Source organism: Lutra lutra, chromosome 14, assembly GCF_902655055.1.
Source record: "Lutra lutra chromosome 14, mLutLut1.2, whole genome shotgun sequence".
Lineage (NCBI taxonomy): Eukaryota > Metazoa > Chordata > Mammalia > Carnivora > Mustelidae > Lutra > Lutra lutra.
The window spans coordinates 76,323,149-76,348,636 of NC_062291.1; the positions used below are offsets into that span (position 1 = coordinate 76,323,149).

The 25,488-nt window shown below is 46.6% G+C and overlaps 1 long non-coding RNA gene across 1 annotated transcript; it reads right to left on the reverse strand.

Annotated features, from left to right (window-relative positions):
• Positions 1 to 4,885: 4,885 nt before the first annotated feature.
• LOC125085239 (uncharacterized) lies at positions 4,886 to 13,493 on the reverse strand. Its single transcript, XR_007122823.1, has 3 exons — positions 13,457 to 13,493; positions 9,591 to 12,384; positions 4,886 to 6,252 (listed from the first exon to the last, which is right to left on the reverse strand). It is a non-coding gene; the product is annotated as an uncharacterized LOC125085239 (long non-coding RNA).
• Between the last annotated feature and the right edge of the window lie 11,995 nt (positions 13,494 to 25,488).

A 25,488-nucleotide genomic window follows, 5' to 3' on the forward strand; every position in this document is an offset into this window, starting at 1 on the left:
AACATAAACAGATGCGCTAATCATCACTCCCTCCCTCCACCACCTCTGATCACCAGCCACCACGGCCAGAGCCTTGTGAGTTGAGCAAAGTTGAGTGTGGTTGTGTGAGGCATTAATAAGAAAAATCATAGTCCCTCCAAAAGGGTGTAGAACCCATCGGAGGCATCATCTCTCATTTTTAATTAAAAAATCTGAAGCACTCACATCATTACCTCTTGAATAGAATTAAGAACATTATTCTAAGATACTGAATGGGAAGTGTTGGGGGGGCTACAAGGAACAGACCAGTCTTGCCATATCTCACTCCTTTTCTTACTGAGTGAATTCTAAAGGAAAAATGGTTTGGATCTTTCCTTTTTTTTTTTTTTTTTTTTTTGGACAGAAGTGTTTAACTTGCCAGCTGGGGTATTTTCACTTCTTGTTTTGAGGAGGGGGGAATTCAGCAATTAAGGCCAGAGAGTTGCAAACTGACAGGTGTACAAGAAGAAACTCAAGGTCGGTATAAACCACGTGTCTGCGGGGAGAGTTGTAGAAACGCAGAGGGAGAAGAGGTTTCCTGTGGGATAATAAAGAGGATTTATTTCCTGATCAATAGTTACAAAGGGCTTGCCTTTGGTTTAGTGGGAATCAGGGTTCTGGGAGGGTAATCTCCTCTCCCCTTTACTTCTTTAGTCCTTATTCTACAAGAAGTGCACAGCTATTCACTCAGCAGGGTTAAGACCCCCACAGGGCTGGCAGGCTGAGCACCTGAGAGCTCCATGCTCCTGGAAATTAAAAGGGTGCCTTCGGCCCTGAGTGTTGGAGAGGCCAATCAAAACAAAATCAAAAGTTGCAGGGGCAGACAGATCCCTAACATTTAATCCTCATTATGCATGAGGGTTTTTAGTTAAACCCAAATTTAATTTTAGTTCAGATGCCGCCAGAAAAACCAAAGCTCCTTTCAAAGTTGCATTCCTACATTTAATCTAAATCAAATCTCGTATATAAAATGAAAAGGTCTTTTTTGGGTCCTACTTTCTCCTAGGGAACAGGGCTTGTTTAAGATGTTACAAAGTGCCTGGAAAAGAGTGTATTTCTCAATAAAATTGGCTAAGTTTAATTCGTCCAAAGCAGCTTCTTCATAAAATTTTAACAACACTTGCCTGTTAGCAAACCCAAAGCAGAAGGTAGCTACCATGATTCCAAAGGGAGGAGGGAGAGGACCTACAATCCAGTTTTGTTTATTTGTTTGGGTCTTTAGAACACCAAACAATTTAACTTCTTTCCCCTCACTACCTCATTTTTTTTTTTTTTTTAAGATTTTATTTTCAAGTAATCACTATACCCAATGTGGGACTCAAACTCAGAACCCGGAGATTAAGAGTCACAGGCTCTACTGACTGAGCCCACCAGGTGCCCTGATCCTTCATTTATTGATTTTTTTCCTTCTCACTTTTTTCCATCTTTGCCAAACTATTTGGTAGGTCTGCTAGGTTGAGAGCGGCAGAAGGGACCTGACCCAAATCTCTTCCGGGTTGACAGATCTCTCAGCAGGAAGTCAGAGGTTAAGGTGAAAGGGCAAACAGCCATGGCTCCACCCGAGTGATTAGTACACAAAGTATGCATTTCCCCCTGAGTATGTGCTAAAAGGGCTGCCCTCTCCCAGCTAATTCCGGGTAACTTTGGAGATATCCAGCCCTACTCTCAGGAGACTCTTTTGAAATAGCATGGCCCCCATGCTTTGCTATTTGTTAAGTAATTGAAAGATAATGGCAATTACTATATATTGAGAAGAAGCTGAATTCCCCTCGCGCCAGGCAGCCCCCACTGATAGCGTACTGCTCAAAATAGCAGATAGGTGATGTTGAGGTTGAATCCAGGGAGCCAGACTTTGGTTAGGAAATTACCAACAGAGCCAGATGGTTTATTTCACTAAATACAATGGAAACACAGATACCCACCCCAGTATGGAGGCTTTTGATTCTGAGTGATTCCTGGCCTCTCTCCCCCAGGGCCCTGAAATACAAGGGCTTCCTGGGGTTGATTTAGGCCATGACAATGACCTGAACCTCCTGACTCATTCTCAGTGACCATCGCAGCTTAGCATTGGCCCTGGCTTGATCGGGTGATGAGTCCACTCCATCTGGAGCTCAACTGGGCAGAATCAGGAGATGGAGCATGGATGCTAGAACAGCCCAAAGAGGGAGGCGAGCTGGGCTATCTCAAGCCAGTAAGGCAGAAGACGGTGTAAACGGTGGCCACTCCACCTTCAGGAAAGACTACTCTGGGCTTCAATACCTTCTTCTGCAAGATAGGAAAGTTATAGTACCGATCCACAAGACAGCTGAGATGATTCAGTATCGTAAATACGGGCCGTGCTAAGCCCGCAATACCAAGCAAGCTAACAGGCTGGTGAGAACTGAGATTAACGACATCAACCCGGAACAGTGGTATTCTGGACCCCTGGGAACATGTCCACTCAGAGGATGTCTCCAGGTGCCCCTAATGTGGCTGCTGCTTTATCTCTGTGGACCAGGGTTAGGTTTCTATCCAGTCAAAGAAATTAGCCACACACCTCTTCAGATATTAGGGGCAGCCTCCCACAGTGTTCATCTCAGCCTCCTTTGGGTCACTGAGTTGCATGACAAGATTAGCCTCTGCACATAAGTCAGACCTATAAGTGGAACCACAGGATGACGCTTTCAAGACAGTATTGAGGTAGACTCTGGGCAGTTTATAACGATGCAACAAGCGTTGAGTATGCCCCAAACCCAACCAAGGGTGTGGCTTCACCGGCAGAACCCTCCGGTGTAGGGCTGAAGCCCTGCGAGCCAAAACCCATCCCCCGCTGCTCGTCAAGAGCCCGCAGTTGGCTGACCACTACACTTCCCTGACTCCTCAGCGTCTTCATCTGTAAAATGGCCATTCTAGTGCCCCTGTCAAGGACTGAAGTATATGTATGGGTCGACTCACAAAAGGAGACACTTTGTCAAGTGTCAAATAGCATCAGAAGCAGAGGGTTTGTAGTGTTTGCCCACACACCTCATCCCGGTGTCCAGTGTCATAACTGGAACACTGTGCCCACATCACACCACTATTCTTAACCCTAATGGTTTGTTAATTTAACTCATTAGGGGCTCTTAGCACTTGAAAGGTGTTTAAAAACACAAACCAACAAGTGGTCTTTGGGGACCAAAGAATAATGCAAGCCTAATGTATCACTTTTCCTGGCTCAACAAACACCATTTTGATGTGCTAATGGCCCCTCCTGAAGGCAGCAATTTTCCGTTACATGAAGCAAGTCACCAGCCCAAATACAAACTCTCCACAAAGACGCAATCTGCCCTTCCCTGGGAGTCAGCCAGGAATAAACATTAACCCAGTACCCTTTATAAAGGTATAACAAAAATAACGTGTGTAATATAAAATGTACTGTCAACAACTATGGGTAAAGCAAAATGAAGAGGTTAAGAAGCCCAGATCCGGGAACCAGAAGACAAGGGTCCAGACTCTGACACCGTCCCCTACCCCCGACCCCGGTCACTCCGTGAACTCAAAAAATGTCACGACAATGAACAGCATATGTAACAACCACAACTAATTCTCTTGCATTGATCCTCGAGTTTGTCACCTGTGAAAAGGAAGCAGTGTTTCTTGCTGCCAACCTCACAGTACGGTGAGGAAAGTAGTTTCATGTGAGTACATTATAAAGCACTATTTAAAATTCGAAGAATTTACGGGGCGCGTGGGTGGCTCAGTGGGTTAAGCCTCTGCCTTTGGCTCAGGTCATGATCTCAGGGTTTCAGGATCGAGCCCCGCATCGGGCTCTCTGCTCAGCGGGGAGCTTGCTTCCCCCTCTCTCTCTGCCTGCCTGTCTGCCTACTTGTGATCTCTCTCTCTCTGTCAAATAAATAAATAAAATCTTAAAATAATAATGATAATAAAATAAAATTTGAAGGATTTGGGGACACCTGGGTGGCTCAGTCAGTTAAGCATCTGACTCCTGATTTCAGCTCAGGTCATGATCTCGGAGTTGTGAGATGAAGCCCCCCCTTCTCCCATGCCCATGCTCCATGCTCAGTGTGGCATCTGCTTGTCCCTCTCCCTGCCTGTCTCCCTCCCCCACTCTCCCTCTGCCCCTCCCCACCATTCATACTCACCTGTGCTCTCTCTTTAAAATAAATAAAATAAAAAGTCTTTTTAAGAAATGTGAAGGCCTTTGATTCTGATACAAGAGTGACCACACAGATTGATCCCGTAGGGAGTGGGTCTGCTTTACGGTCTTTTTTAATTATGGGAAAATACACATACCATTTATCACTTTAATCATTTAAAAGTATAGATTCGGGGCGCCTGGGTGGCTCAGTGGGTTAAAGCCTCTGCCTTTGGCTCAGATCATGATCCCGGGGTCCTGGGATCGAACCCCGCATCAGGCTCTCTGCTCAGCCAGGGAGCCTGCTTCCTCCTCTCTCTCTGCCTGCCTCTCTGCCTACTTGTGATCTTTGTCTGTCAAATAAGTAACTAAATCTTTAAAAAAAAAAAAAAGTATAGATTCGAGTGGCATTTAGTACATTCACAATGTAGTACAACCATCACTGTCTAGTTCCAGAACAGTTTCATCCAACCAAAAAGGAACCCCTACCCATTAAGCAGTCACTTCCCACTCACCTCTCGCCCTACTCTACTTCCTGCCTCAATAGATTCACCTACTCTGGAAAGTCTATATTCATAGAATCATACAATGTGTGGCCTTTTATGTCTGATGTCTTTCACTTAATGTAATGTTCTCAAGGTTCATCCCTGTGTAGCGAGTGTCTTATGCTTTATACAATATTAAGCCTAATATTCTTTAAAGTATATATCCAAAGTACATAGTCAATAAAAATAATAATCTGCTATTTATTGAGCATCTATTATGTGCCAGCACTGAGTACTTTAACCTCATATAACCTTATCTCATATAACCTTATCAGATCAGCAATATTAGCTCCATTTCGCAGATGAGAAAGCTATGATGCAGAAAGGTTAAGTAACGTATCCAAGGTGACACAGCAACGAAGTGGCTAGGAATCAAAGCTCAGTTTGTCATATTCCAGGGCTCTTGCTTTCAACCATCATGTTTGATATTTGCACAGCCCAGGAGCGCCAGGCCACAAAGAACAGGAGTATGGACAGGCAACCAGTTATGGGGACCCCAGTGTGCTCCGAGAAAGCCCACAAAGAAGGCCTCAAACAGAAACTTGGGTCACATCTCAGTCTTGCAAACTCCATCCTGCTGGCACCAACAACCAGCCAAACGCCCCCAAGCATGGTCCCTGGGACTGCGAGGCCCCATTGCATAGTCCCGCATTTGACTGTCCTCTCCCTGAGCAGGGACATGGCAGAGAGTGGCTGTTGGACGACTGAAATGCTCTGGTCCTGTCACCAGTGACCCCAGAGGTCCAGGCTTGACAGAGCTTCTAGCAGCATCTTAGTCCTTGGAAAGTGTCCTGTCTTTGGGTAAATATCCCATCAACTTCCTCTCACATGCTGTCCAAACACAAACACTAAAAACCTGAAGACTAGAGAAGGAAGCCTACCTACATAGTTGAAGAAATCCTTAATGCCCAACAGTCCCAGAGCCCTTAGGGACAAGTGTGGACTCAGCCACATTCACTGGACTCATGGAGCAAGAAAAAATGAACACTGAGTATTCAGCAGCAGGTGAAGATCTGCAAACATCCCCCTTTCAGAGGCCGGTACTGGAGGCAGAGGACAGGGAGCTCCTCGTCAGCCACCGGCTCACTATTCTTGACCTACCCAACTCAAGCCAGGTTATGACATTAAATGGGAAGAGCATGGGATTGAGAAGAAGAGGATCTTGATTTGAATCCAGGCCCCAGCGCTAAGTAAAGGTAGTGAGACCTGGGGTAAAGCATTTCCCTTCTTGACGTCCCACCTTCAGAGGGTTCTTGAGGAAAGGGCTGGTGACTGTCCTCAGGGCCAGTCTTCCACAACTGGTAGAGCCAAGCTTCTAGAAGGATATTCTCATCAGGTGCATCACAGGTGAACTTCTTGATTGGCCATCAGGGCAGAGAGGGCTAGAAGGGCACTGCAGCCCTCTGCCACTTGCTGATGAGGTTCTCGACCTCCAGGAGCCCCAGTTGGTGCATCCGCGAAAATGAGAATCACGACTCTTCCCGCCCAGCATGGCGGGGAAGACTGGGTGCCCTAGTGAAGCACCCAGTGTGGGGTGTGAAGCTGGGGTTTGATAAGTGTCACTTCTCCTTTCACCTTGCGGATTCAAAAAGAGAAAAAAAGATCTTGGTGTTATCTTATTCAGTCTGGCCAAATGATTTAAAGAACTGATCCCCCCAAACAAAATAAGACAAAGCTAATCATATACCACGAGCACCCGTTTCCGAACTGGGAACAGAAGGAGGGGTGATTGGCTCAAAGTAGTCGAAAGAAACAGAAAAGGTGTTCCAGTTTCAGTGAATTTCCATAAGTAAATCATCTGCTTTAAGTGGGAAAAAAACAAAAGACTTCAGTGGCTAGTGGTTAGCCCGTGGGATGATAGCTCACCCCAGTTTATTTGTGACTAAGAGCGTAACTGATTGAAGGGCATTGATTTATGAGAGACTAATGTCCTAATTCTGTGGGCATTAAGCAAAAATGAAATGCTAAACTTTAAATCACGACCTGTAATTATCTTTCACCTCAGAGATCAATCTTTGAGTTGAAAGGAAGACACAGACTTCATTTCGCAGGGGTTACCATAAAGCTGGGAATTCTACACATGTTCAACCCCATTCTCATTTCCATGAAGACTGTGGGAAGACAGGAGAACCTGGAGGGAAGAGATCAGGATTGGGGGTAAAACCATCCGGGTTGGAAACTCAGCTCCAATACCGACTTACTGACAGACGCCAGTCCTGACCTGAGTGAATTATTCACCTGTTCTGAGCTTTAGTTTCTTCATCTGTAAAATGGGGGCAAGAGTAATATGTCCCAGGGTGATTTTAGGACTCGAATGAGGGAAGGAATGTCCACATTCGTGCCTCAAGCTCCTCCACCCTGAGGAGATCGGAGCCCGCCCTCCATCTCGGAGCCCAGAGCACTCTGCCAGGTGCTGCTGGGGGTGTGCGGGGAGGAATGGGGAGAGCTGGCAAAAAGCAGAACTTGGCACAGGAATTTTTCATTTGTCCAGAAAAATATATATTCCCTGTCAAATTGTTCCCCGGAAATAGGACGTGTGTGTGTGTGTGTGCGTGTGTGTGCGCGTGCGTGTGTGTGTGTGTGTGTGTGTGTATGTGTTCTGAAGTAGGATGAAATTCGTCAACAAAATCTTTACTAAAAAAGGAACTTTTGCACATCTAATTGCAGAATTTTGCAAAACAAAACAGAAGATATCTTGCCTGCCTCCAGGCATATCCAAGGGGATTAATTTGTCACTCTTCAAAAACAACTCTTTGGAGGGATACCCTCTTTGGTTCTCTATTCTCACATTAATTAGTAGTAGAAGGAACAGGGAACGCACTTGGTAGAGGAGACCCGAGGAGAAATAAATCTGCTGCCCTTCTCCGGAGGGAGCACAGGGGAGGGGAGGACGCGCAGGGCCCGTGGGGAGCGCGGCTCAGGCCTGCCTCTACCAGCTTCCCTCCCAACCTCCGAGAGGACAATAGAGAAGATTGTTTAATAAAAATATTTCTTTTCAGCCTAAGCCCCGGTAATAAATGCTTTTGAGAGTCAAACGGAGACATAGTTGATTTGTTCTTTTGTGCGGGTGATGGAAGAAGTTGACGGTCTGTGGAACCAGATCCCAAATCAGTCGCACTGGAATTTGACATTATTGCCGAGACCCAACATGGAATACGATTTGTACTCCGATAATTGCCTGATTGGTTTGTCCTGATCGAAATCTTTACTTGAAGGTATTTGTTACAGATTCGAAAGAGATTATTGTCAGTGATGGCTTTTTAATGGAATTTTTCTTTTTGAGTAAAGTTTGGGTTTGCTCCTGTCACTCAAATACGATGATTTTCTTTAAAACATTTGAACATGTTCATCCATCTCCATCTTTCCAAAAGAAAAATTCAAGTAATACCCAATTAATAGTATGTATTTTAGTGGCTGGAGAGCACATTTCTGTCACTAACTTGGGTATAGATCGTGTCTGTGAGCAGACGCAGGGAAGGCTGAGTGTAGACGGCGGGACATCCCTGTGTCCCCCACTTTTTCTGGGGGCCCCTACCACGCAGCCCCAGAAGCAGTGTCCGTTGCCTGCTCATTTAAGATAATTACAACATGGGTTTCTTCCCTGCTGGCTCTGCTGAGGCAGAAAAGACTTCATCACTTACTTCAGTCATGAGAATAAAGCAAAAAATCTGGAACATAAACACCATTTTTTTTCTTCGCATTCAAAGGCCGGGCTCAGGGTGAGTTTGTGAATAATACACCGAAGTTGGCAATCACGCTAATAAGTATGAAGTTGCCGGGTACAGAAGTCCTGCAGGGGCCTGGAGCCTAGGGGGTGCCCGGGGCTTTTGTCCCCTTGTTGGTAAATAACAACCCTTTATTTACATACAGTTGTTTCGGTTTCAAAAGATATTCAAAGCCCGGGTAGTTTCTGCGGTTGATTTGCATGGAGAGGGATATATCTGTGAATTTTTAAAGAGATTTTGCCCTGGAGAGCTGGAGGCCAGTGGGCCAGCCGGGGGTGCGAGGGGAAAGGAGGCGCACGTGATTCGCGGCGGGCCAGGGCTGTGAACTGGCGCTTTCTTCCTGAACTCAGAATCACCCCGTGGGTATTCATCGGCAGCCTCGAGCTCAGCGAGCAACCAGGGCCAGGCGCCTTTTGGGTTAAAAAGAGAACTTGGAAGGGCACTGCTTCTCCTCGGAGCCCGGGAAAGCATCAGATGTGGCGCATCTCCCCTGAAACTCTCCAGACTTGAAACATTTTCCATTTGAAGCTTGTAGCAATAAAAACCTCTGGTAATGAGTTCCCTGCCCCCGACAGAAGTCCTGCATCCAATTTGTACGCCGTCCTGGTGAAATGTTTACAAGACGGAGAGCAAAAAGTCTAAAGGAATGCTCTAGAGAAGGAATGGAGTGCTATCGTTGAGATCTTTATTTATGGGAAGAGAGAGAGCTAAAACATTACCTCAGAACGCAAGATTACAACATCAGTCGGATATAAGGTAGATCTATTCTAGCGGGGAAACATCAGAAACCCATAATCCTTTCTCAAAGCCCTTTTGTTATTTTAATGGCCGACAAATTATGCCCCCCCCACCCGCTTTTTTTTAAAGAAGAAAAACACTTAGATTTGAGAGGTTTCTTTTGCTCTAGTAGAAGTAATTTCACCGGCTAAAAAAGTTTTAATTTTCTGGAACCCAGTCTTTGCTGGGCTGGCCAAGCATATGCACAAGGCTAAGGTAATTTTTAGCTTCAATAGAATTGGGTACAGTGACCACCGAGAGCGGCTTCAAGTTGCTATGGCAACGGTAGTCCTAAAAAGTACTTAAGTTAAGCGAGGCATTTCGGGTTGTTAATCTGAAACTTTTTCCGCTATAGCTTTTTTTTTTTTTTTTTAAGTGGATGAGTGTGGACGAGTAAATTGCAATACTTACTGTATTTATTGTCTTTGCTCTTGATTCCCATCCTGCCACGGGCATCCTGCTTACAGACCTTCTAAATCACTTCTAAAAGAATAGGAAGAAATACGGAAATTTGGAAGAAAATGGGGTCCATGGCAAACAACAACAACAACAAAAATCAAGAAAACCTGTTTGTCTGTAGAAGCTCTTCCGCCGGGAAGTCCTCAGGGGAAGTTTACGAGAGGAAGCCTGTCCAGAAGGACTGTGGTTTCCCATCCCTGGCCTGCCCACCCTGCGATGTGCAGATCAGTGGGTCAGGACCGGAAGTAGGGCACCCACGGACACCTTTATAAGGTAACAGGAGAGGAAGGTGAAAAGCACATATCAAAGGCCCTATTTTCAAAATACACGAAAGAGCTCCATGTGGGAGAAAAGCGAACGCCCTAGTACCCAGGGAATTTGTGTTCTAGAGATGGAGTCAAACAGAAGACCTAATAAATGAAAGACAGATGGCAGATAGGTGATAGATAGGTAGATAGACAGACAGGGGATGACAAATATTATGTCCAAAGGTGGTAAGTACTACAGGAAAAAAGAGAACATTTTCCAAGAGCCCGGATGGAACCTAACTGAGAACAGGGAGGTCAGGGTGGGCCTCCCTGAGGGGGTGGACATCGTAGCAGAGGCCGAAAGCAGGTGAGGAGTCAGGCCAGCAGAGGGATGGGGAAGAGCATTCTGGGCACAGGGCCCAAGCAAGGGTTCAGGAGGCCGTTATGAAGGTCGGTTATGTGTTGCTGTGTTTTACGAAACAACAGACCTCAGGGTCTATGACGTACGCAGGGTTTGCAACCCTCCACTCGGCGCCCTCAGACTTCAATGCACAAATGCTCCATTTTCTTACCATTTTCCTCTAAGCCAACCCCTCCTCTTCACCAAGGAAGTTTTGCCCCCCAGAAACAGCCCTGCTTGCTCCCTTCTCGTCTGTTAGCTCTGAAGTTGAGTCATTTGGGAACACAGATGAGCCAACCTGCTTGGCCGTGGGTCGGAAGAAGGCTGAGGGTCAGGACCATGAGGAATCCCAACCCTTGCCTACACTGTGTGTTTCTCGGCTTTTACACTGTGAATCTGTTCGCGACCAGGCTACCTGGTGTCCCGTCCCCGTGCTTTCACACCCCGTGAGCCCCTGGCACACGGTGCAGCAGGACCGGTCGATGTCCTACAGATGCCCAAGTCAACTCTGACCTCTCTCCTGCCCGTGCGAATGCCCGTCCACTTCTGCACGGTTCTCATCGCTGGCAGACGCTGGGTGCGTGAGGGCTCGGGTGACTGCTAGTGTGCACAGTCAGGCTGTGTTTTCCACCGGAGCGTTTCCCAATCTGTGACCTCACTTGCATCCCAACAACAACGCTCTGAGCTTCATGGAGAAAGTGCTGTTAGGCTCAACGTACAGATGCTTTGGCAGATGGAAGGATTAAATGCCTCCAACCGCAGTAGCAGCAGACCACCTAGATCCAGGGGTCCCCATTCCAAATTCCCAGGTGACCTGGTGCTCCCTCCAGAACAGCCAAATCTGTCAAGGTTTGGAATTACTTCAGAAGCATGAGAACGGGAGGACAAGCGTTGGTGGCAGGGCCACCGTCAACATATAAACTACATGAATTCACTCGGGAATTAACATGAGAGATGCAGGGAGATGTGTGAAAATGTGCCTACATATGAGTGTAGAGGGCCTCGCGCTCAGGAGTCGGGGGTCCCAAGTGCTGGTCTCAGACACAGCAGCTCCCTTCCCTGAGCCTCCATCTCCTCCTCAGGGGTGAGAAGGAGCATTGTCCTAAACCCGCTTTCTCCAAGAGCAGAGGGCAAGCAAGGTGGCTTAGAGGGAACACAGGATACCCCTGGGGCAGGTCCCATGAGAGTGACTCCCCTTCCTCTTCCCTTTTCATCCCTCAACTTGGGCACGGGGGTCTCCGGACCTGGGGGCAATAGTACGTGGCTAAAATTTAGTACCGTTTTCACTGGATTTATTCTGACATTTCCGTTCTATTTTTTATGGCAAATGATGCCGATTTTTATCTCTCGTAGGTATATCAAGATTTCGTTCAAGATACATGTCTTAAACTAAACCTGTGAATTATGAGAAGAAAAAAGTCAAGCCAATAACATCAGAAGTGGGATACAGATTTTGCAAAGATCCTGAAGGTGGTTCAGGAGTGAGTGAGTTAGGGACAGCCTGAGCCAGATGGCCTCAAGGATGCCCCTGCTTTGAAAATCAGCAGAAACGGTGGCTGCAAACTCTGGAGCCCGACTGCCCGGGTCTGCAGTCCCCGTTCTGCCACTTACACCTGGATGAATCTGGGCATGTTCCTGAATCTCTCTGTGACTCACTTGCCTTATCTGTAAAATGGGAATGCTAGCACACGTACCTCAAAAGATTGCTACCTACTGCACTTACAAGGGCGCTTGGCTCGTGGAGATGTTGTGTCTCCTGTTATTATCACTTGCTGGGACCAAACACACCAAGGGCTTTTGGAAGAGAGAGATGGGCGCCAGTGACCACGGCCACACGCAGTGGGTCACAAGAGCCCCCTCGCTCATACATCCCGTTTCCTCCCCCTGGACACAGCATCCCAGTGCCCCCTCCCACCCTCTCTCTTCCTGTTGGAAAGTGAGTGAGGCCTTCCATAAATAAAGAGGCTGAGGAAAGTCCATCTGGCTCCATCCCCTACCCACACAGAATGCTGTAAAGGTGCCCAGCTGGTATTTGTCCTCTCCTCGTTTATCTGAGCCCCTGCAGGAGTCAGCTGCGAGCCACATGTGAGATCGTCTCCTGACCACAGAGAAAAGAAGAAAAGAAGAAATACAAAGTTAGAGCAGCAAAACTAGCAGTGCACCCGCGCACCGTCCTCTCCAGGTTGTTCCCTCTCTAGCCGCCTCCCTGCCCCGAGTCACGCTTGACGTTCCCTGTGACCACCCAGGTTGGTGTCCCTGCAGACTCTGGCCATGCAGCATCTTTTGAGATACCGGAACCTGGCAGGGGCCCCAGGGGTGGGTGATGGCCCTGACTTTGCAGGTGACCTCATGCAGAGCCCCAACTGTGTCTTCATCAACAACTGGTGTGCCCCAGCCCAGCCCTGCTTTGGGGGCTACGGACGCAGCCATGGGCTGTTCCTGGGACATCAGCTGCTTTCCTGTGGTTTAAGTTAACATTCGCCGGGGGTCAAAGGTACAAGGAGGGCCCTTCTGAGCAGGCTGACTTTTCATTCACCATTTACAGCCGACACTCGCCAGAGGTGTGTGAGAGGCTCCCCACCTGCTGCGCTCCCCGGTTTTGGTGGCGGGAGCGGAAAGCACGTAACTGTTCAGAGATGGACTTGGAAAGTGTATTTAAAGGGAAATGTTCATTTTATTCTTTTCCAAGGCAGAGTGAAGACCCCAATAGCATGGTTGCCGTCCACACACACCATCAGAAGGCACCCGGAGGTGCTTCTGAGCAGTGATGAAAGGCAAGGAGCCAGCTGTCACCGCCATCCCGTGCAGACAGGGTCACCGTGCAGACCGTGATCTTTCCAGCAGAGCAAGAGCTTCCGGATTCCTGAGTTGCTCTTCTTAGCACAGCCGCAAACATGCGACCCTCATTTCCCTGGCTCCTTCCTATCCTTGGTATTCCCTCCTTCCCTCCCACAAAACATTTCCACACCAAGCTGTAGTGGCAGAATTTAGTATGACCAAGGGGCAGAAGCAAAGTGCTTCTGAGCGTGGCTTCTGGAGCCAGACTGCCTGGGTTCCAATCCTGCCTTTTTTGCAAACTGAGTGACTGACATCTCGAACGTGACTTACAGCCTCTTGAACTCTTAGTGCCTCAGTTTTCTCATCTACACAATGAGGATAATAGTACCTACCTCAAGGGTTGTTGGGAAGATTAAATGAGCCAGTACATGAGAAGCACCATCCAACAGTGTCCATAACCTAACAAGTACAAAGATAAACATTAGCGACTACTGTTTACTAGAAGAAGGCTTCCACTGGGCAAGTATCTCACTCCAAGATGGCCCCAGGGACTCCAGCTTCCCGGCAATAGTATTCTCAATGGTTCCTTCCACACAGAATAGGGCTGACTGGACGACCCAGGGGACATTGAGGAAATGAGGGAGCATGACCTCAGAGGATAGTTCATAAAAGTCACTGCACCCTGCACCTTGTCAAATAGCTACCATCCGAAGGCCAGAGGGCCACTTGCAAGGGGGCTTATTCACATGGCTGGCAAATTGGTGCTGGCTGTTGGCCGGAGGTCTCAGTTCCCCCACCCCCAACGGGCCTCTCCATAGGGCTGCTTGAGCGTTTTCACAACATGGCAGCTGGCAAGGGAACCAAAGTAAGTGACCCAAGAGAGTGCATATTCTTTTTTTTTTTTAATTCCTTAAAAGATTTTATTTATTTATTTGACAGAGAGAGACATAGAGAGAGGGAACACAAGCAGGGGGAGTAGGAGAGGGAGAAGCAGGCTCCCCACTGAGCAGGGAGCCTGATGCAGGGCTTGATCCCAGGACCCCAGGATCATGACCTGAGCTGAAGGCAGATGCCTAAAGACTGAGCCACCCAGGCGCTCCAAGAGAGTGCATATTCTTAATACTGTTGTCTTATGTTAAATTTCTTATTCTCAAATGTCCATATTTTCTTGAGTTTTACTACAAGTATCAAGCGAAAGCTATTTAAAACCTTTTTTTGTTTGTTTCCATAGGTACATATTTTCCAAAATAAGGGTCTTGTGCAACTTTAGACTATGTTCTCCTCTTCCTAAGCTGTAGGCCATCTCTGTTTTTCTCTCTCTCAGTCAAATGCCCCATATTCTCTCTCTCTTTTCCTCCTTTCTTATCCAGGAATAAAGGTCTCTATTAATGTTTGCTGTTTGCTTCTAAACATAGAAGATCACTCTGGCCCTTTCATTTAACTGTTTTCCTGCTTTCTGATAAAAACTTTCCTACTGTTGGTATCAGTCAGCTCCACTGTGTAACAAACCACCCAAATCTCAGTGGCTTAAAATATCAAGGATTCATTACTGCTCACGTCCATGTTCTGTCAGGGTTTAGCTGACCTAGGCTGGGCTCAGCCAAAGGCTCTGCCTCAGACATCCGGGGAACTCTCACTGCAGGACTGTTGGTTGGTTGGGCATCCCCACTCCATGTCTCTTGTCCTCCTCTGTCCATCCTCCTCTGACCACCCTCCTCTGACCACCCTCCTCTGACCACTCTCCTCTGACCATCCTCCTTTGGGCTCTTAGTCTAATATGGGAATATTTTTCTTATAGCAATAGCAGATGTACCAAGTGACAAGTGGAAATATGAGCTTAGGCTCAGGGCTGGCGTGCTGTCATTTCACCTATATGTTGTCAACCAAACAAGTCTCGTGGCCAAACCCAAGTTCAAGGAGCATGAAATGATATTCTACCATTCTGCATGGAGATAGAGGAAGAACTACAAAGTCACTAGGAAAGGATGAATACAGGAAGCATAAAGAATTGAGGCCAGGAATGCCCCACAGTGGCTCAAAGATGAATAAGAGGGGCACCTCGGTGGCTCAGTCATTAAGCACCTGCCTTAGGCTCAGGTCATGATCCTAGGGTCCTGGGATCGAGCCCCACATTGGGCTCCCTGCCCAGCGGGAAGCCTGTTTCTCCCTCTCCCACTCCCCCTGCTTGTGTTCCCTCTTGCTGTGTCTCATTCTGTCAAAAAAATAAAATCTTCAAAAAATTTTTAAAAAGAAGATAAAAAAGAAATCTGACTTGAAGCCTGCCTTTACGGATTCAAGAGAAAAGATGGCAAAGGGATAGTCTTGGGGGAGGAATGGCATCCAGGAGGAATGGCATCCAGAAGGAAGGGTGCACGACCTGAGTATAAAGCAGCCAAGCCTGGTTCCACCCATCTCTCTACTTGCTCAAGGCTTTCTCCAACCCTCCCCAGCATGGTTCAGATCTACAGTTATCAAAGCCTCTCCTGGAGCAGATCTGCTGTTATCAGAGCCTCTCCTGGAGCAGATCTGCTGTTATCAGAGCCTCTCCTGGAGCAGATCTGCTGTTATCAGAGCCTCTCCTAGAGCCAGCCCAGCCCCAAGCTCCTGATTCTTGCTTTCTCCTGCAGTCTTGCGAGGAATACCCACCCACACAGGGTTGATGATTTCCAAGCCAGTGCAACCAGGCCAGACAGACCCCTCAGTGTGCATGCAGATCACCTCTTACACAAATGAGTGTGCATGTCGACAGTGGCTTCCTAGAAGCTTCGTGGTTTTCAATTGCAAGCATGTGCTCGTCAACCCATATGCACTAGCAATTCCCCAGTGGGCTTCCTTATGACGATGAGCAGAACTTTCTGTACAGAATAAAAAATTGTTTCCCCAAAGGACAGAGCCCAGCCTACATTCTGTCTTCCAAGGACTCGGTCTCCACTCCCCGCTGTCCCAGAGAATGACGCTCCCTGTCTGCTCGGGAGTTCTTAGAAAATCACACTGAACGCGGGGGCGCCTGGGTGGCTCAGTGGGTTAAAGCCTCTTGCCTTCGGCTCAGGTCATGATCCCAGGGTCATGGGATCGAGCCCCACATCAGGCTCTCTGCTCAGCAGGGAGCCTGCTTCCTCCTCTCTCTCTCTGCCTGCCTCTCTGCCTACTTGTGATCTCTATCTGTCAAATAAGTAAATAAAATCTTAAAAAAAAAAAAAAAAAGAAAGAAAATCACACTTAACGCAAACTCTATGTTCTACCTGCTCAGGAAGGAAGGCATGGAGGTTTCCTGATGGAAGGAATATTAGAACTTATCCAGTCTGGGGTCAGCAAAACCTTTCTGTAAAGGGCCCCATAGTACATATTTTGGGTTTTGTGGGCCACACCGTCTGCGTGACGACGTCTTCCCTCTGCCGTTGTAGCATGAACACGGGGGTACAGGCAACATGCGAACAAATGGGCGTGGCGTGCCCCAACAGAACTTTCTTCATAGAAGCAGTTGGCAGGTCTCACTTGGTTCACAGGCCACTCATCACTGGCTGACCTCTGCTCTAACCTAACCCCTCCTCGGGCTCAAGTGGAAACTGAGACCTCGGGATCCTTCTGCCATCACTGAATCTCACACTGAACCGTCTTCTGGTTGAACCGTCAATGGTCTTCTGGTAGCGGGCTGCTTCTTCCTCGGCCAGGACACCCCAGTGTGAGTGTGCTCAGTTGTTAGCCCCCATGTCTCTCTGTTTGTTCAACATTTTAAATATCACCCTTACTTTTTTTTTCTTCTAATATTCAAGACTCTGCAAGACTGAGAGCTCCCTGAGGTTGGAGACCTTGCATCACCCATCTTATAACCCCCGTGATTTTCCAGCTCGGTCTCTGATGCATCAGAAGATACAAGTTAAATGAACGAATGAGACTCAGAAAATAGGAGGGACTTGACCAGAGTCATATAGTCTAAGAAACAGCCATGCGGGGACCAGATCCCGGTCATGACATTGTAATCTCTCTACGGTAATACACAGTGCTCTGCCATGGGGTAAATATGAGGCTGGTGAAGCGATTGGGGAATCACAGGAATGCTGGTTAGGCCAGCAAATACCCACCAAAAGCCAGGTGAGTTGAAGGCCTTGTGCGTCCGGCTGCAGGCAGGGAGAGCCTACCCTCAAGGAGGCGGTCATCCACAAGGTGAGACACATGAAAGTAGTTCTAATCTAACCACTGGATAGATTCAGAAAAATGCAGTTAGCCTTTTTTTTTTTTCCTACCTCTCCCTGGCTTCACTCTCCACTCCATGTACATCCTGCACACATACACTCATGCACACGCACAGCTAGATTGTCCCTGAAGAGTCTGGTGTCTAGACCAGGTTTCCCAATTCTGGGGCTTTCTGCATCTTCCTTAATTTGTATGCATATGTGCACACTTTTTTAAAAAAGAGGGTCCATAGCTATTTTTCAGATTATTTCAAGAAGCCTCCCCTCCCTGCTTTTTCCTCTAGGCAATGTAATATGTTCCCACGGTTGTTTTCTTTTCTGTTTTTTTAAACTCAAAGATTGATAAAAGGAAAGAGCTGGTGGACAGCAGGTCCAACCACACCCCCTTCCCTCGCTGGCCTTTGGAGACAGCAAGGAGAAGCAATTGCAGAAAAAAACTGCAGAACAGTTGCAGGAGAAAGAACCAATGTTTTATCATTTATCTTTGTAGGAGGTTTGGCAATGTCGACAGGACTTCTTTGTTTCTGTTTTGCTTTGTTTTAAACTAATATGTTAAAACATATTCATTCAAAGGCACAAAATTTCTCTCAAAGAGGCAATTAGGTTGGAAGAGTTCTTTAACTCATTGCTCAAACCATCTTAGAAATTTCTCTTTGGACGGCACCTGGGTGGCTCAGTTGGTTAAGCGTCTGCCTTTGGATCAGGTCGTGAACCCAGGGGCCTGCATCAGGCTCCCTGCTCAAGGGAGTCTGCTTCTCTCTCCCCCTTTCCCCCTACCCCCTGCTTGTGCTCTCACTCTCTCTCAAATAAAATCTTTTCTTTTTAATTTTTTTTTTAAAAAGAAATTTCTCTTTGGAAAGTGCCTTTAAAGTCAGCCGAGGAATGGAACATGCTTCAGACTCACCCGTGTGCATGCGGGCTCAGATGGCGTGGTAATTCCTGTAGTCTTTCAACAGACATCGACAGAGCATTGCCCAGGCCCCTTGCCCAGACCCGGGAGCTGGAGATCCAGCCGTGAATAGCACAGAGGTACAGTTCTACCCCTGTGAATCTTGCGGTCCAGTGGAGAGATGGACACAGGTAAGGAATCACAGCAGAATAAGCTAAAGCTTCTGATGGAGACTGTATGGGACTATGTGGGTCACAGGACAGGGCACCTCTCAGGACACTCAGTCGGGAAGGCTTCTGGAGGAAGGGACATCTCATCTGAGTCCTGGAGGATGAGAAGGAGGTAGTGAGCTCCCCTGTGACTCCTTGGGCCTTCTCATTGAGGAGAGTTAAGAGATATTCAGCTGGCAACTGGATTCTTGTCTGAGCCCAGGAGAGTGAGGTCTGGGTGGAAGGTAGTGAGATAAGCATCAGAAGCATGTCATAGATACATTAGGGGACCTCCCCGCACCCAGCACAAGAAGACTTCCCCAAGGGAAACTCAAATCCTGCCCCACCCTCAACCCAGATGAGATATTGCTGTGTGTCTTAAAACCAGGCTTGCTCTCTCCAAGGCTGGTGGGCAGGCTCCTGACCCAGACAGTTGCAACGGCCCCCACACTGCCTGGCCACCTGGTCCCAAGGAGCCCTGACAGGACTTTCCCGCCCCGAGCCCACCAGGGTCCAGGAGGTGCCTCCCAGGGTTTTGTGGCTGGGGAGACAGAACCAATCTACATGGCACATGCCCCTGACCACTCTGGAGTTCCACAGCCTAGAAACCCAGAGAGCTCCAGTGAAAGGACTGTCCCGCCTGTGTCATGCTGTGCTTCCCACGGCAACAGGGCCTTGACCCTGAGCTGGCCCGTCAATCACACACCAGCAAACATGGAGACGGTGGAGCTACAAGGAGCTCAAGAGGCCGGAGTGGAGGAAGTACATTCTCTGATGTAAGAATGGGCACGAGGCAGAGCCAGATCTGACCATGTTCTGGAAGCCCTTTCCATCCTGCAGTCTTCGGAGACTGGAGTCGTAACCTCCACCAGTTGCTGCACCAGGAAGCAGGACGCCCGCACCCGCGTACAAACAGTCCAAGGCCAGCAGTGTCTCTCTCCTCTGGGTGAATCCTGAGAGATACACAAGTGAAATGAGGGCAGATGAAAAAAGAAAACTGACCTGGCTTGGAAGGGTGAGGGAATGCTTTGCTGGGTCATTTCTAGGAAATATTCAGGAAATCTAATAAATATAAATTTTTAAAAATCTGTCTATAACCAAAAGAGAACTCCTACTGCAATTTATTTTTTAACAAGAGGACTTGGAGTTCTGCGGTCGACCCCACTTTTGGAATCTTGCTTTTTTTCAAGTTAGAAATCAGCCCGTTGGGGTCCCCCACCAGGCAGGGGGCATGAAGTCCTTCAGAGTGAACACCCTGATGGGGAAACCCTAACCGGCTCGGTCCTTGACAGAGGATCCCAGCTTCGCTTTTGCATTCTACTTTGCCCTTCACAGAGGTGACCCCTGTGTCCACAAGAATGACCCCTCTGCCACTGGACTAAAGCTGCTTCCCCAAAAGGAGGCCATCTCTGCCCCCCGCCCCCAGCCCGCCAAGTGCAGCTGCTGCCCGCCTGAGTGTTCAGATCCTCCCTCCAAGTTCATGTAATGAGAACAAGGGTCTTAGGCTCTGGACCTCAAAGGAGAAATGTCAACAGAGGTACTGCAAACAGCACCCAGGAGGAAAGCAGTTTGGGCCCATCTCCCTCCACCAGACACTCTATCTCTGAAACTTCAAGCAAGTATTTTTTCCTAGAGTATCCAGGAACATCCGTTAGAAAACCCAGCCTGCACGGTCTCAAACATGAGCGGATTCCCTTGCCTCAAGTGGCAAGAGGCCCGGAAGGAAATCACAACTAAGCAAGGACTTCATCAAGGCCCTGCCTCCCCTGTCTTCCCGCTCTCCGGTCCTGTGGGCTGCGGACCTGCCACTGCTGTCACAAGATGGCTGCGGCGCTCCCTGCATTTGGTCCGGGATGAAGGAGAAGGATGAAAGGCTAACAGCCACATGCCTTCTCCACAGGACGTTTGTTTCCCAACATTTAACTTTGAAACGAAATGTTTACCATATGGTGAAGCTGAAAGTGTATTACAGGAGGCATTTGTCTACCCAACACCTAGATTCTGTCCTTAACCTTTTCCCATCCTTCCCTTATCACGTAGCTAGCCAGCAAGCCAGCTCTCTGCCTGTGCTTTAATTCACGGTGTTGGTTTTTGAGGCATTTCAAAATACATTGTGGACATTGGTACACTTCCTCCCAGACACTTTGGCATCTTCATGAGGTTTTGCCTTGCCCATTCATTGACCAGCAATGTATCAAATGGGCCACATTTCTCCCAGCAGGCTGGGAGACAATCTATTTTAAGTTGTCTCTGCATCCTGAATAAAATTAGGATTACATAAGGAAGAAAGACATGGCAGTGGGCTTTGGACAGGCAGCCACCAAGTGCACATAAGCAATAGCTCTCTATAAAGTTTGGCCCCCCTGGAATCTTTACCACTCTTGTCTGAAAACGTGCCCAGAGCCAAGTGCTGATGTGGAAGATCATGAGGAGGAGCTTTTGGGGTGGAGCCCGTAACGATTTGGTGACCTAACTCCTGGCACGTTTAGTAGCTGACCCCCTTGGGGACACATACAGACCGAGGAACTGCCCCCTCTCTCTGCCCCTTTGCCAGCTGCTGGCATGGTTCTCCATCTCACTGTCTCAAAAAGTTCACTGGAACACCAGGAGTTCCACATTTGTCAGTTCATAGGTATCTGATGGCCATGCTTCCAGAAACTCAGCCACCCAAAATGTAGGATAAACCGAAACAGAAGCATGTATTTCTACTTCCTGAGAGAACACATGGCGAGGGAAGGTCCTGTGGTGAGCACTGGGACTTGGGTTTGGATCTCAGCTCTGCAGCTAACCAGCACACCATCACCAGCTCACTTCTTCCAGACCCTTCCCTCCTTTGCTTGGGATGTAATGTATGTGAGCTGACAAATAGCTCTCCCAGATGAGCCGTTCTCTAGATTGTGCCTAGGATGATTTTATTGCAACCACATGATCTCTATCTTTACGAATTTGATGTCTATACAGTTGAACAAAACCTATTTCTTTACCCTGCAGGCCATACATTGATAATTATGAGTAACATAAGGCAGTAACTAGGCACAGCACAGTAAGAAATGACAGCCTAATGGAGAAAGGAAATAAAAGTACAAAAGCATCACCGTATGGGGTCATTTAGTGAAGGGTTGAAAACTCTACACACAGCTGCCCCATGGACAGCCCCATACCACAACGCAAATCTATAAATGGTGATTATAGTGATTACCTGGACCCATTACAATGTCTCAATTATGTTCAGTTAAATCTGGTTGAGAAGGTAAAGGCATTTGTAACTCATTCTGGAAATATTTCCATAAAGTGCTTAATATTTTCAATGCTAACTGCACATAAGTTACCTGGATAATTCACTGACATGTTTTGTTTCACTTCCCAAAGATGTGGGATAAACCACATTCTGCTACCGTCCCACGCACAGGTTACGAATGCACTTACCCGTGGAGTCAACAGGTAGGGTCCCACCTCTGTGAGAACAACAACAAGAAGTACAAAATGGTGGTGGAAAATTAAACAAGGGAGAGAGAGTCAATTTGAATTTCAGGGAAATAACGGCCCTTCTTCCACACCTGTCGTGGCTGAAGAGCATCAGTTGGACAGCGATGGGGAAGACCCTCTTGGAAGAAGAAGGGGAAGTTTCAAGGGTCCAGGAGTGTGGAGGGTACTTCCAGAGGGCAGGAGAGTTTAGTGTTGCCAGAGGAAAGTGCCAAGGGGTAGATTATGAGTGATATGGGAAGAAACTTGGATGTTATTGACAATAAAGAGTTTTGACTTATCTGTAGACTATGAGACATCATTAAAGGTGTGATATCATCAGGACTGAGCCTTTGGAAGAATGTTCTGGGAGTAATATGTAGGCTGCATGGGCCCAGAGAAAGACTAGAGACAGCAACTCAGTAAGAGTTTGAAACAGTTCGGTGAAAAATTCACAGAAGAGTCCATGTAAAGGTTCAAGACATGCTCATGAATTCTCATAGCAGCTTTTACCACAACTGCCCCTAACTGGAAACAACCAAATGTCCTTAGGCAGAAGAACGGATAAAGAAAGTGGGGTTTATCTACTCAATGGAATACTACCTGGTAATACAAATGAATGAACTACTGCTAAAGGCAACTACAACGAATGTCAAAATCATCAGGCTGAGTGAAAGAAGCCCGAACTCCACCCCCAAAAGACAGTATATGGTGTATGATTCCATTTATATAAAATTATAGAAAATGCGAACTAATCCATAGTAGAAGAAGCAAATCAATAGTTCCCTGGGATGCTGGAGGGGGGTTTGGATGGCAAATGGGGCACAAGAAATATTTTGGGGGATGATAGAAATGTTTTATATCTTAATTGTGGTAGAGATTTTATAGGTATATGCTTCTGTTAAAACTAGTGAATTACACATTTTTTTCTCTTTTAATTTAATTTTTTTAGAGAGAGAGTGTGAGCAGCATAGTTGGAGGAAGAGGGGGAGAGAGAGAGAGAGAGAGAATCATAAGCAGGCTCCACACCCAGCATGGAACCCTACATGGGGGTCAGTCTCGTAACCCTGAGATCATGACTTGAGGCAAAACAGAGAGTCTGATGCTTAAGCCAACTGAGCCATCCATGTGCCCCAAGCTACACATTTTAAATAGGTGCAGTTTACTGTACATACATCACACTGCACTAAAGTTGATTTTAAAAACTAAAAAGGACTTCTATGGGCACCTGGGTGGCTCAGTCACTTAAGCGTCTGCCTTTGGCTCAGGTCATGATATCAGGGTCCTGTGATGAAGCCTTGCCTTGGGCACTTTGCTCAGCAGGGAGTCTCCCTATCCCTCTCCCTCTGTGCTCTCTTTGTCTCTCCCTCAAATAAATAAATTTTTAAAAATTTTTTAAAAACTAAGATGGACTCCTGGACAAAGATACAGGATGGAACTTATTTACTTTCATCCTTTTGACCAAATAATAGTAAAATCACTTTTTAAAAAGGCATACACACACACGCACGTGCGCTCACACACACACACACATGTCTCAATTATGTTCAGTTAAATCTGGTTGAGATTTAACAAAAGGCATTTGTAAAGGCATTTGTAACTCATTCTGAAAATATTTCCATAAAATGTTTAATATTTTCAATGCTAACTGCATTTAAGTTACCTGGATAATTCACTGACATGTTTTGTTTCACTTCCCAATGATGTGGGATGGATATATATATATAGAGAGAGAGAGAGAGAGAGTGAGAGACAGTAACATGATAAAGGAGGCATCAGCAACAAAATTCATAGAAACTGGAAAGGATGGAGTAAACCTGAGATGACTGAATCCTAAGGGTTCAGTGGGAACAGCCAAGACCAATTCACTGCACAAAGGATAAGGATAATATTACAATGGCCCCAGTTACCTCTGGTCATGAAGGTGAAGGTAGGTTGGGTAAATGAGGACTGACTGGAAACCTGTTCATAGATATTCAGCTTTTACACGGATAGCCTTCCCCACCCTCTCTCTGGAGAAGACAGTGTCTTGGCACTAAGAGATACCAGACATGGTTGAGGGAGGGAAAAACACAGTAAAAACAGGGCAACAACAGGATGTATACACACTGGGAGTTGAAATTCCTGCCCATTTTCTCATTTAGGTCCCAGAAAGTTTATAGCCTAGCCTTCAACCTCCAAGGAGAGAATAGAATCTTTGGAAAATGTGACCAATCTGAAAGGAAAAACTAAAATATTATCATCAAGTCACAGCCCAGTGAGGACATCCTACCATAGATAAGGCCATGGTAGTTGAGCTCCCCTCATGCTCTCAGCACTTTAAGTAAGCATCTCATCCCCCCAACTCTGAAATATAACAGGACCAAGGATGATGATGCTAAGCATAGAAAACAAAACAAATAAGCATAAAGTAATTCAGAGGAAACAGATATATGCCATTTGAAGCAAGCCTCTGAGAAAGAAATTATTGTAGCCATGAAACAAGAACAGACTAGTATAAAAAGGGAAAATTCTGAGGATTATAAAAAGAGCTCTAAGAATTAAAAAAAAATAGCAGAAATGAACCCCTCGCTTGAAAACTCAGAAGATGAAATTGAAAATATCACCTGAAAAAAAAATAGATAAACACACACACAAGGGATTCTAGAAAGATAGGTGAATTTTCTTGTAAAAAAAAAAAAAAGAAGAGGGGAGGAAATCAATAAAATATATCAAGAATGTTTCCTATAATTGGCAAATATTAGTTTGTATATGAAAAGGGCCCACTAAGTGCCCAGGACAATAAATGAAAAAAGACATTGCAAAGGCACATCAACATGAGATTTCAGAACACAGGAGACAGAGAGAAGAGATTATAAGCTTCCAAAAAGAATAAAAAAGAAAAAGAGAAAGAAGAGAAGAGAAGAGAAGAGAAGAGAAGAGAAGAGAAGAGAAGAGAAGAGAAGAGAAGAGAAGAGAAGAGAAGAGAAGAGAAGAAGAGAAGAGAAGGGAAGGGAAGGGAAGAGAAGGGAAGGGAAGGGAAGGGAAGGGAAGGGAAGGGGGGAGGGGAGGTAGAGGAGGGGAGAGAAGGAAGGAGATGGGGAGAGGGGAGAAGAGGGGAGGGAGGAGAAAAGAAAAACAGGTCAAAGGCACAAAAATCAGGAATTGTGACCTCTTCAAATTTCTTAACAGCAATACTAGAAAATAGAAAATAATGGAACAAGACCTTCAAAATTCAGAAGGAATATCAATTCCAACCTAGAATTCCAAATTCAGCCTATTTATCAATTACAGGGTAGGATAAGGCATCTTCAGTCAGGCCGGCTCTCAATAAATTGTATCTCCTCTGCCCTCTTTCTCAAGAATGTCTGGAAGACGTGTTCCACCACAATGAGAAATTGAGAAAGATGTGGGGTCCAGGTAATAAGAGCTCAACGTAGGAGGAAGGAAAAAGAAATTGCTAGAATGATGATGTAGAGAGATACCAGAATGATAACTTTGGTCTGTAATTAATAGTTGTTTTTCCTGTTAGGGGCTTATAGCCCAAGTTGCATCTCATGCTTTAAAAGATTTAAACACATGCGCGCACGCGCGCACACACACACACCCCCCCCTAACCATAAGGCAGAGTTTTCAAACATTTCTTTGTGTGAAAGAATTACCCAAGGGCTCACTAAAAATGCAAATTCGGT